This window comes from Dendrobates tinctorius, unplaced genomic scaffold (assembly GCF_039654945.1).
Source record: "Dendrobates tinctorius isolate UK_male_01 unplaced genomic scaffold, ASM3965494v1 ptg000125l, whole genome shotgun sequence".
Classification (NCBI taxonomy): Eukaryota; Metazoa; Chordata; class Amphibia; order Anura; family Dendrobatidae; genus Dendrobates; species Dendrobates tinctorius.
In genome coordinates, this window is record NW_027361793.1 from 15,530,565 (window position 1) to 15,542,688 (window position 12,124).

The following is a 12,124-nucleotide window of genomic DNA, read 5'->3' on the forward strand; positions in this document are numbered from 1 at the left end:
GAGCCGTCTCTGCTCTGCCTGCAGCAATCCTCTCTGTGTTCCTGGAGACCCTGATCATGTGACCTTTCCTATGTTCCAGCACAGTCTGATCCAGCTATCCTCTCTGTGATTCTGGAGACCCTGACCATGTGACCTTTCCTATGTTCCTCTCTATGGTCCTGGAGGACTCTACCATGTGGTCCTCTCTATGGTCTTGGAGGACTTGACCATGTGATCCTCTCTATAATCCTGGAGGATCTGAACCGGAAGTCCTCCCCTGGTCCTACCCGGAAGTGCAGGTGCTAATGCCCTATATCAGACCGCCCCTTCCTATGGTTGGGGCCTGAGTATCGTGTTGCTTCCCTGCATGGCTGCTTGGTCGCTCCCTGTATTCTGTGCCCCTGCACTCTGCCCTGTAGTGCATCTCTGCACACGCTCTGTGCTTGTATTCTGCCTCTTGTCCCGTGCCATGTCTTGTGTTGTCTCTCGTGCTGTGTTTTGTCCTTGTTATGCTTTGACTTGTTGTACTTTCTATGTTCTCTGCCTTTACCTATTTTCGCCATGTCTTGTCCTTGCCATGCTTTGCCTTGTAGTACTTCCTATGTTCTCTGACTTGCCTGTTTCCCCATGTCTGGTCTTTGCTATTCTGAGCCTTGTAGTACTTCTCATGTTCCCTGTCTTTGCCTGGTTCTCCTTACTCTGTCTTCTGGTGCTCGCTAGCACATTCCATGTCTAGTCTCAAGGTTCTGCCTTGACCCGGCTCTGGGCTTCGGCCTACGCTCCGCTGCTAGACTCTGTCCTATGGTGTCTCTAGCACAATTCCTGGCTAGTCTCAAGATTCTCCCTTGACCCAGCTCTGGGCATCGGCCTATGCTCCGCTGCTAGCCCTATACTCTCTCTGACCAGGCTCTGTACTTCTGCCTATGTTCCGCTCCTTTTTCTGTACTTTGCCTAGCCTTGTTTCTTGCCTTGCCTTGTTTCTTCGTGTGCCCTTTGCATGCGCTTGGCCTTCCCTAGCCTCCTGTTTGTGCCTCAGCCATGCCCGCCCTAGCCGTGCCCGCCTGCTTGTGCCTCAGCCATGCTCGTCGGCCAGTGACAGCTGTGTCGCCTGTTATGCCTCAGTCGGGTTCGCCTCAGTCTTGCTCGTCTGTCTGTGCCTCAGCCCGACCAGCTAGCCAGTGCCTCAGTGTGCTCTCTGTGATTCCTTGCACCCACGCTGTCTCTGCACTGTGCATTGCGTGCCCTCTTAGCATGCGCAGGCCATAGCCTGCTCCTTGGCATTCCTCCCCGTGCTTCTCTAAAAGTACGCACAGTTCTTGCCATGTACCCTGTCATGCCTTCTTGCACGTACAGGCCCTAGCCTGAACCCTGTCATGCCCCCTTGCACACACAGGCCCTAGCCCGAACCCTGGCATGTCTCCTAGGACTTGCAGGCCCTTACCTTAGCCTGAACCCTGGCGTGCCTCCTAGCATGCGCAGGCCCTTGCCTTAGCTTGAACCCTGGCGTGCCCCTCTGCACATGCAGGACCTTAGCCTGAACCCTGACGGCTCCTCTAGCGCTCCCAGGACCTTGGACCTTGAACCCTGGCGTGTCTCTACACATGCACCATGTCTCATACTTTGAACCCTGGCATGGCCCCTACACACGCACCGTGTCTCGTACTTTGAACCCAGGCGTGTCCTCTACACACACACCTTCCCTTGCACCTTGCCCTGGACCCTGCTGTGCCCCTAGCACGCACCCTGCCTGGAACTTTGCCTTCGACCTTGGCGTGTTCCTTAACACGCACCATGTCTGGAGATCTGTCGTGCCTCCTTGCCTGAACCTGGTTTGCCTGCCAGATGCCTGCAACCTGCCGATCGCTGCCAGAGATCGTAAGCCTGACGACTGCGGCCTGATGTCCGGAGCTGATGTCCACAGCCTGATGCCTTGATCATGTCGATCGTTGCCAGCTGTCCAGAGTCTGATGCCATTGAGCCCTTGCCTGTACCCAGGCATGCCACCTGGCACGTACCATGCCATGGACCTTGGCGTGCACTTGCACGCACCTTGCTGTGTTTTCCCTGTTATCACGTCTTGCACCTGATGTAACCCTGAGTTTGCTTTAATGAAGATACCTTGAATTCACGTCTTGTCTTGTCTTATTTCCTGCATGTCCTTTGTCGTCAGACACTCGCACTTAGTGTCTACCTGAGCCGGCTGTCTGGTTCCAGCAGTCATGGTGGCTCACCCCCTTGGTCTTGCCCCTGACACTCCCTGTGTGGTGGTTCCTCACAAGGTTAGCTTACCCTAGGTGGGTGGGTGCCACGACCCAGAGGGTCCACTCTGAAGAAAATGACTCCGTCACAGCTCCCTTTTTGTCTTTCCCACATAATTTAGAGGGCAGGAGCATTTAAACAGGTAGATCACCCCATCTATTTTGCAATTGTCAAAGTGTCTACTCTGGTATACTCTACCTGTCGAGGCGCTACAAAATTGCTTCCCAACCTCAATAAATTTGCAAAAGGAACAGCTACCATACTTGAAGGTTCCAAACTCCCTACTGTCCAGCCATGTACCCGTTTTAGGTGGTGGAGTGTAATTACTGTGCACCAACTGGTCCCCAATTGACCTTCCTCTCCTATATGTTATGGCAGGCGAATCATGTAGTAACTTACATATCTCACTATCAGCCTTCAATATCCCCCAGTATTTGCTGATGATCTTTCTAACCTCCCCAGAACACCTATCATAGTTGCCAATGATGCTTAGAGGTTTATCCAATATCCTCTGCTAGGTTGTAGGAAGCCAGTTCTTGTACACATTTCAGCTTGTTTAAATGCCTCTTGGAGTACACTCCTGGGGTACCCCCTATCAAGAAATCTATCTCTAAGCTCCCTGGCTTCCTTCTAACCCTAAAGTATTGTCCTTTGGGGATACCTTTACGTAAGCTCAAGGGATGATTACTGTTACAATCCAACAAACTATTTGTAAAGATCAGTTTTCTGAATATTTTGGTCTCCAAAACACCCCCTATTCACTTCTGGATATTAATGTCCAAAAAATTAATGGATTTAGAATTAATCTCCTAGGTAAACTTTAGACCAATATTATTCTGATTCAACTGTTGGACAAACCTATTGAAAGAAAGGACGTCTCCTGTCCAAAATATCAGAATATTGTCAATATAGTGCCCCCCAATAGATGATCTGGGGGCACCACCATGCTACTCTATCATCCTCGAACACGACGGTGTCCTCCCACCAGCCCAGGAGCAAGTTGACATATGTGGACACACAAGGGCTAATTGTATTTTGGTGGCGGTATGATGTGGTATTTTTATATATTAATTTTAACTACTGTATGTTATAGTAAGGATGAACGCTCATCCGCAGAGACGCTAGTCACATACCGCACATGCGCTGCTCTGTACAGGTTCTACTCCAGCAACCGGGCATCTTGATCCTCTCCGGGATTACTTATATACTACAAGATTCCTATATGTGGAATATTGAAACTCTGCATCTAGTCTACTGAACCAGTTCTGATGAAGGTCCTCTTGTGGACTGTAAACGTTTAACACATTTTATTGGATGCACAATAAATGGAACCTTCTTTCTCTCACTTCAATTGCTCCATGAGTGCCAGGTTTTTTGACCATCAAAAGCAAACAGCCAGACTTGGTTGGATCTCAATAGCATTTCTATATGGAAACTGCAATCTCATACATCCATCTGAGGTGTGCAAATTTGCCTAGCATTGTATTACTGTCTTTTTTTGAGCTGTGAAATTTTATATGGCATTTATTGTGCTAAGCAGGGCCTCAAAACTCCCCCAAAAGAAATTGTTTGCAAAAAAAAAATCGCAGTACAATATTTGTACTGCAGTCTCATATGTCCATCTGAATTGGGCAGACTTGGCTGTCATTGTAATATAGCAATTTTTTTGAGCTGTGAAATTTAATGTGGCATTTATCTTGGTACAGTAAGGCCTCAAACCCCCCAAAAATGAAAGAGTTTGCTAAAAATCGCATTGCTATATTTATAATGCAATCTCACAAGTTCATCTGAGGAGTGCAAATTTGCCTGTCATTGTAAATCAGCATCTTTTTTGAGCTGGGAAATTTTGTACAGTATTTATAGAGCTACAGTTGGGCCTCAAAACAATCTCCCAAAAAATTGTTTGTTAAATAAATTGCTGTGCTATATTTATACTGCAGTCTCATACATCCATCTGAATTGTGCAAATTTTGATGGCAATGTAATACTGCAATTTTTGTGAAAAAATACTGTGAAATTTTATATGGCAAAAATCTTGATATAGTTGGGCTTCAAAACCCAAAAATAAAAAAATAGTGTGTTAAAAAAATCACATTGCAAAATTGATACTGCAGTCTTATATGTACATCTGTATTGGGTACATTTTTCTGGCATTGTAATACTGTCTGCAATGTTTTCTCAACAGGGATATATCATGCTTAATTTAAAATGGGCAAGGCATATGGTAAGGGATGGGGAAGTGGGCATGATGCTGATGGTAAGCGCAGAAGCAGTGGACATAGGCAAGAAGAAACTGTGCCTGCCGTTTGAGCATGTCACCCTGTTCTGACATACTCACCCGGCCTCCGCTCCCACGCTGTCTCTGCATACTCACCCGGCCTCCGCTCCCACGCCACAGCCCCTCGCCGCCCGACAGCCACGGCGGTCACCTCTGACAGGCTTGTGGCCAACGCCATCTCTGCATGCAATGCGCATGCGCCATAGGCCACGGCCGCGCCTCCCTTCTGCTTCTTGTGCTCTGGCTGTGCCCTGACCCGGAAGCACGTTCGGACCAATGGCAGACCAGACGGGGCCATATCAGTTCGCTTCCCCTGTCCTCCGTCCTGCTCCAGTGTTCCTGTTCCTTCCTGCTCCTGTTCTGTTCCAGCTTTCCTGTTCCGTCCTACTCCAGTCCTGTTCCTGTGTTCCCGTGCCGTCCTACTCCAGTCCTGTTCCTGTGCTCCTGTTTCATCCTGCTCCAGTCCTGCTCCAGTGTTCCTGTTCCCTCCTACCTCTGCTCTGTGCCTGTGTTCCTGTTCCATCCTACTCCAGTACTGCCTCCGTTGTTCCTGCGCCATCCAGCTGTCCACACTCCTACAGTCCTACTCCAGTCCTATCTCCTGTGTTCCACTTCAACCATCTCTCCACATTCCAGCCTTACAGTCTACACTTCAGTCCCAAACTCCTACTCCAGTCCATCCTGAGCAGCCCCTCTCAGTACCGGCTACTGTGGTACTTGAACCCCTGGGCCTGCTCCTAACGGTCCCTGTATACGGGTCAGTTCCACCTGGCAGCTTGCCTGGGGCCCCTCGGGTACACGGTCTAGAAGGTTATCTCCTGGAGATTCCGGCTCCTGACCACCCACGCTAACAGTACGATCAGGACATGGACTCCACCGGTACTACTGTTGCTAGCCAGAAGGAGTTTCTCTTCCTGCGGGAGAATCAGGGATGCATTATGTCGGTCATGAAGTCTATGGACACCCATTTGTTGGCCCTGCAGGTGGCCGATCCTGGAAATGCCACTCAACTGGTCAGTCTCCAACAGGAGCTGGGTCAGCAACAAGATACTCAAGCCCACATTTTGTCTTACATGGCCTCCTTTGACAGTCACTTGTTGGCCCTCCAGGCTACCACCACAGCCCTGACTCCTCCTCCCGCGTCTACAGCTCTCCCGACGCCCCACCTCGCCAAACCGCCTCGCTTCACCGGGGATCCCAAGCTCTGTAGGGGGTTCTTGAATCAGTGTAGCCTCCACTTTGAATGGTTGCCACAGCAATATCCCTCTGACCGGGCCAAGGTGGCGTTCATCATGTCCCATCTGGAGGGGGAGGCCCTGTCTTGGTTGAATCCCCTCTGGGAACGTGACGACCCTGTAGTCTCGAGTCTCCCGGTTTTCCTGGATACTTTTCGCATCGTCTTCGATGTGCCGGGTCGGTTAGCCTCTCTCACTGAGTCACTCTTTAACTTACATCAGGGTTCTCTTATGGTCGGACAGTACGCTATTCGCTTTCGCACTATCTCTTCCGAGCTTGGCTGGAATAACGCGGCTTTGGTAGGGGCATTCTGACGCGGTCTTTCAGGCAGACTAAAAGATCAACTCACAGGTCAAGATACCCCGTCCACCTTAGAGGACCTTATCTCGCTGGCTACCTGCATTGACCTACGCTTCCAAGAGCGCGCTCGGGAGTCAGCGAGAGACAGGATGTCCACCAGGTCAGTTCCCCTTTACACCCGCTCTGCTAGCCCCCGTTCGGCCGGGTCCTCTTCTCCCTCCTCGGTAGAATTCATGCAGATAGATCGCGTCAAGTTGGCCGAGTTGCGTCAGAGAGAAAGGCGGGCACAAGGTCTGTGCCTCTATTGCGGTGATTCTTTACACTATATCTGCACCTGTCCTAAGAGACAGGGAAACTACCCCACCTAGGTCAGGTAAGAGAGGCCTCCCTAGGTGATGATGATCCCTCTCAACCTCTTACTATTTCTGTGCTTTTGGTTTCAGGGGAGAGATGTGGGTCCGAGGTGGCCTACGTGGATTCGGGCTCGGCAGGTAACTTCATTCGGCCTGAAGAGGTGGACAAATACCAAATTCCTGTGGTTACTCTATCTAACCCTATCCAGATTGCTGCAGTGGATGGCAAACCACTACAGGTGACCGTCACCTTGGTCACTGAAGAAGTGGAGTTGCAAGTCGGAGCCTTTCATCGAGAGAAGATAGTCTTTTACGTTTTGCCTAAGCTCTCCCACGCCATTCTACTCGGTCTTCCATGGTTAAGGACTCATCAGGCTGTTCTCGACTGGTCTTCGGGGGAGATTCTCCGCTAGGGGCACCTGTGCCAAGCTCGCTGTCTGACTCCTGTCCGCCTGGCGGTAGCTCCTCGGTCACCTCCAGACCTTCCGGGTCTTCCTCCAGCCTACAGTTCCTACACCGATGTCTTTGATAAGAAGGAAGCGGAGGTCCTTCCTCCACACCGGCTGTTTGACTGCCCAATTGAACTTGTTCCCGGTTCAACCCCCCCAAGGGGCAGAATCTACCCCCTGTCTCCCGCAGAGACCACCGCTATGTCTGAGTCCGTCTGAGAGAATCTCGCCAAAGGCTTTATACGGAAAACCACTTTGCCCGCGGGAGCTGGGCTTTTCTTCATCAAAAAGAAGGACGTAACTCTACGGCCGTGCATTGACTATAGGGGCTTGAATGAAATTGCCATCAAGAACAGGTACCCTCTTCCACTCATTCCGGAGCTGTTTGACCATCTCAGAGGGGCTCAGGTCTTCTCCAAGCTGGATCTCAGAGGAGCCTATAATCTGTTCCGTATCCGAGCAGGTAACGAGTGGAAGACCGCTTTCAATACTTGAGACGGCCATTACGAGTACCTGGTCATGCCGTTTGGTCTCTGCAATGCTCCTGCGGTGTTTCAAGAGTTCGTCAACGAGATCTTCCAGGATCTCTTGTACTCCTGTGTGGTCGTGTACTTAGACGACATCCTCGTCTTCTCGCCGGACTTCTCCTCCCACAGAAAGAGTGTCCGCTTGGTGTTACAGCGTCTTCGGGAGAATCGCCTGTATGCGAAGATAGAGAAATGTCTTTTTGAACAGACCTCTCTGCCGTTTCTGGGATACATTATCTCCGACGCTGGACTAAGGATGGACCCCGAGAAGTTGTCTGCCATTCTCAAAAGGCCTCGCCCCGTCGGAATAAGGGTGATACAACGATTTCTCGGATTCGCCAATTATTACCGGCAATTTATCTCACATTTTTCCGCAATAACAAGACCGATTTCTGCTCTCACCCGTAAAGGAACTACTCCCAAGGATTGGACTCCTGAAGCGGAAGAGGCTTTTCTGACCCTAAAACAGGCTTTCTCCATGGCTCCGGTCCTGCATTGCCCTGAGAGCAATCAACCTTTTGTTCCCGAGATGGACGCTTCATCAAGTTGGCCTTGGAGGAATGGCGTCACCTCCTGGAAGGAGCTGTCCATCCCTTTGTCATCTTCTCGGACCACAAGAATCTGGCCTATCTCCAGTCTGCCCAGAGACTCAACCCTCGTCAGGCCAGATGGTCCTTATTTTTCGCCCGATTTGACTTCGAGCTCCGTTTCCGTCCTGGCAACAAGAATACCAAAGCTGACGCCCTGTCCAGGGTCTTCCAGCCACACGAAACCACGGAGGAACCCTCGCATATCATTGATCCCACTAGGATCATCACTGTGGCTCCAGTGAACTGGCTTGCTCCTCCTCCAGGCAAGACGCTTGTGCCTGAGAACCTCAAGCGAAAAGTCCTCCTATGGGGGCACTCCTCCAAACTTGCCGGCCATGCCAGAACTAAGAAGACCCTTGACCTTATCACGCGTCACTACTGGTGGTCCACGCTTCGCTAAGATGTACTCAATTTTGTGGCTTCTTGTCCATCCTGTGCAAAAAACAAAGTGCCACGAAGTCCTCCGTCCGGCTTGTTGCTTCCGTTGCCCGTCCCTGCGGTTCCTTGGGAAAACATCGCCATGGATTTCATCACCGACCTACCCTGCTCTTCGGGCTGCAAAGTCATTTTGGTGGTGGAGGATCATTTTTCCAAGATGGCCCACTTCGTCCCTCTGCCCGGTCTTCCCTCGGCGCCGGAGCTGGCCAAAGTTTTCATTTACCAAATCTTCAGACTCCATGGACTACCTCAACGCATTGTGTCTGACCGAGGGGTTCAGTTTACTTCCAAGTTCAGCAATCACTTTGTAAGCTCATGAACGTTTCCCTCGACTTCTCCTCAGCCTACCATCCACAGTCCAACGGACAGGTAGAGCGTACCAAACAGACGTTGACTGGGTACCTACATCATTTCTCCAACGCCCACCAGAACGATTGGATTGACTTACTCCCCTGGGCAGAGTTTGCTTATAACAACCATGCTGGCAAGTCCTCGGCCAAGTCTCCGTTCTTCATTGTTTTTTGCAGACATCCTGGTGTTCTCCTTCTGATAACCCCTGCCTCCGAGGTACCCGCGGCCAAGGCCTTGTCCTCTGAATTTTCCAAGATTTGGGCCGAGACCAACACGTTACTCAAGAAGTCTGCTGATCAGATGAAGAATTATGCCGACAAAAAGAGATTGGATCTTCCACCGTATCATGTCAGGGACAAAGTCTGGCTCTCCTCCAAATTCATCAGGTTGAAACTGCCCACCTACAAGTTGGGACCACGCTACATCGGTCTGTTTGAAATTCTTGGACGTATCAACGAGGTCGCCTACAAATTGAGGTTGCCTGCTTCGCTCCGGGTCTCGAACACCTTCCACGTCTCTCTCCTGAAGCCTGTGGTGCTGAATCGCTTCCATTCCTTGCCTGATCCTGGTCCTCAGCCGGTTGGTGCCGATGATGTCTTTGAGGTGCAGGATTGATATGAATGGGTCACCAAGGAGGAATAAACAACAAAAGCTAAGTCTCAGAAAACCAGAGAGGTTGGTAACTATGCAGATTGCAGATCCCTGATCTTAACCACACAACTAGCAGCAGTCGTGGAGCGTTCCTAAAATGGTCCTAGACGCCTCTTCACAACCGGAGAGCTAAATAAGCCTAAAGCAGGAAAAAAGGAAAACTAACTCCCCCAGAGCAGACCCCAAAGCAATAGACAGCCCCCCACATGTATTGACGGTGAAACAAGATGAAAACACACACAAAGGCAGGAAAATAGGCTGAGCAAACGATGGGGGCCAAACTAACTTGAAAGGACAGGAAAGGAAAGACACTGTCTGCAATCTGCCAAAAACCCTACCAAAATAATGTCCAACACTTCTGATAACAAAATTAACCCTGAAGTCACTAGACTTCTCCCACTATATCAGCACTCTGAAATATTCTGAGACAGAGCAAAAAGAGGCCAATCTAATAAAGGACAAAAAAAGCAAATTGGCAAATACAGATAAATAAGAGTGGAAATTCAGCACAGCCCCAGCCGGGGCTGGCTGACCACACAAAAACTGAATTGACCAACAAGAGCAAGTGTGAACATTAGCAAAAACAAACTTAACTTGAGAAGACTGGAACAGAGCTGAAGTCCAAGAACTGAGAAGCAGACTGAATCAACAGCACCAGGATAGGGGGTCGTCTGACTTATATCCAGTCTGATACTCCAGAGATCCAGTCGTTATCCTCCTCACCAGGTGGCAGATCACTACCAATTAAACCAACCTCACTACCTTCTGTCACCACCAGAGGGAGAACGGAAGGAGAACTCTCAACTGGTGGAGCAGAAAATGAGTTCATAACACAGGACATTCTCGCTATGAAGAGGGTTAGAGGTAGGACATTCTTTCTTGTTGATTGGAAGGACTTTGGTCCTGAGGAGAGATCCTGGGAACCTCAGGAGACTATCAATGCTCCCCGTATCCTCAAGAGATTTCTTGCTAATATCTGGGGAGGGCGGCTTAGGGGAGGGAGTACTGTCACGCCGTTCCGACATACTCACCCTGCCTCCGCTCCCACACCACAGCCACTCGCCACCCAACGGCCACGGCGGTCACCTCTGACAGGCTCGCGGCCGACGCCATCTCTGCATGCAATGCGCATGTGCCATAGGCCGCGGCCGCATCTCCCTTCTGCTTCTTGTGCTCCTGCTGTGCCCTGACCCGGAAGCACCTTCGGACCAATGGCAGACCAGACGAGGCCATATCAGGCCGCTTCCCCCTGAGGGAGGCACCTGATCATTGTGTTACCTTGCACACTGGGCCCTGCTTCATCCTGTGCTCTCTGCAGCCTCTCGTGTTATGAATGAGTCACCGGAGGAGGAAAAAACAAAAAGGCAAGCTAAGTCCAGAAAACCGGAGAGGTTGGTAACTAGCGGATTGCAGACCCCTGATCCTATTCACAACAACTAGCAGTAGCCGTGGAGCGTGCCTATGGTGGTCCTAGACGCCTCGTCACAGCCGGAGAGCTAAATAAGCCTAAAGAAAGAAAGGGGAAATCTAAACTGCCCCAGAGCAGACCCCAAAGCAATAGACAGCCCCCAACATGTATTGACGGTGAAAAAAGATGAAAACACAAACACAGACAGACAGGCAGAGCAAACGATGGGGCCCAACTAACTAGAAAGGACTGCACAGAAAAGATGCTGGCTGCAATCTGCAAAAACTCTACCAAAAATGTCCCAACACGTCTGATAGGAAAAACGGCCCTGAAGTCACTAGACTTCAAAATCCCTTTATCAGCACTCCGATATTTTCTGAGGACAGAGCAAAAGAGATTAAACCGATCAGGGACAAAAATGGAAATTCAGCACAGCCCCAGCCGGGACTGGCTGAAAACAAAACTAAGTAAATCAGACAAAATCTCATGGAACAAAAGCAGAGCAAAACTTAGCTTTAGAAGACAGGAACTGAACTGGAGGCCAGACCTCAGAGCAGGAGAAATCACCAGCAACCCTACAGGGCGTCGGCTGTCTTATATCCACTCAGAAACTCCTGATGTCCAATCACATCTCTCTTCCTCAGGTGGCTGGTTTCTGCCATTTAGATCAGCTTCATTACCTCCCTTCACCAACAGAGGGAGTCCAGATAGAGAACTCACTACTCCTCTGTCAGCACAGCCAGCTCCATAACCCTCACCAGAAGCCAGAGGCAAACCCAAAAATGAGCTCACAATAGTACCCCCCCTTCAGGAGGGGTCACCAAACCCTCATCCACGCCACTGGGCCGATCAGGATGGGCCCGATGAAAAGCACGAACCAATCTATCAGCATGAATATCAGAGGCAGAGACCCAAGAATTGTCCTCCTGGCCATAACCCTTCCACTTGACCAAATACTGGAGTCTCTGTCTAACCAGACGAGAATCCAGTATTTTCTCTTCCTCATATTCCACATTACCTTTAACCAATACAGGGTCAGGGGGTGCCGCCATAGGAACTACTGGCTCAACATATCTCTTCAACAGCGACTTATGAAACACATTATGGATCTTAAACGTAACAGAAAGAGCCAATCGAAAAGAAACCTGATTAAGAACCTCCAAAATCTTGTAAGGTCCAATAAATCTTGGCTTGAGCTTTGGAGAAGCCTCTGTTATGAATGAGTCACCATAGGAGGCAAAAACAGAAATACTAGCTAAGTCCAGAAAACCAGAGAAGTTGGCAGCTATCGGATTGCAGACCCCT

At 50.0% G+C, this 12,124-nt stretch overlaps 1 long non-coding RNA gene across 1 annotated transcript in view; it reads right to left on the minus strand.

The window, feature by feature from the left end:
• LOC141047000 (uncharacterized) overlaps positions 1-12,124 on the minus strand; it is a 211,992-nt gene that overhangs the window by 44,492 nt on the left and 155,376 nt on the right. The gene's annotated exons all lie outside the window — the stretch shown is intronic.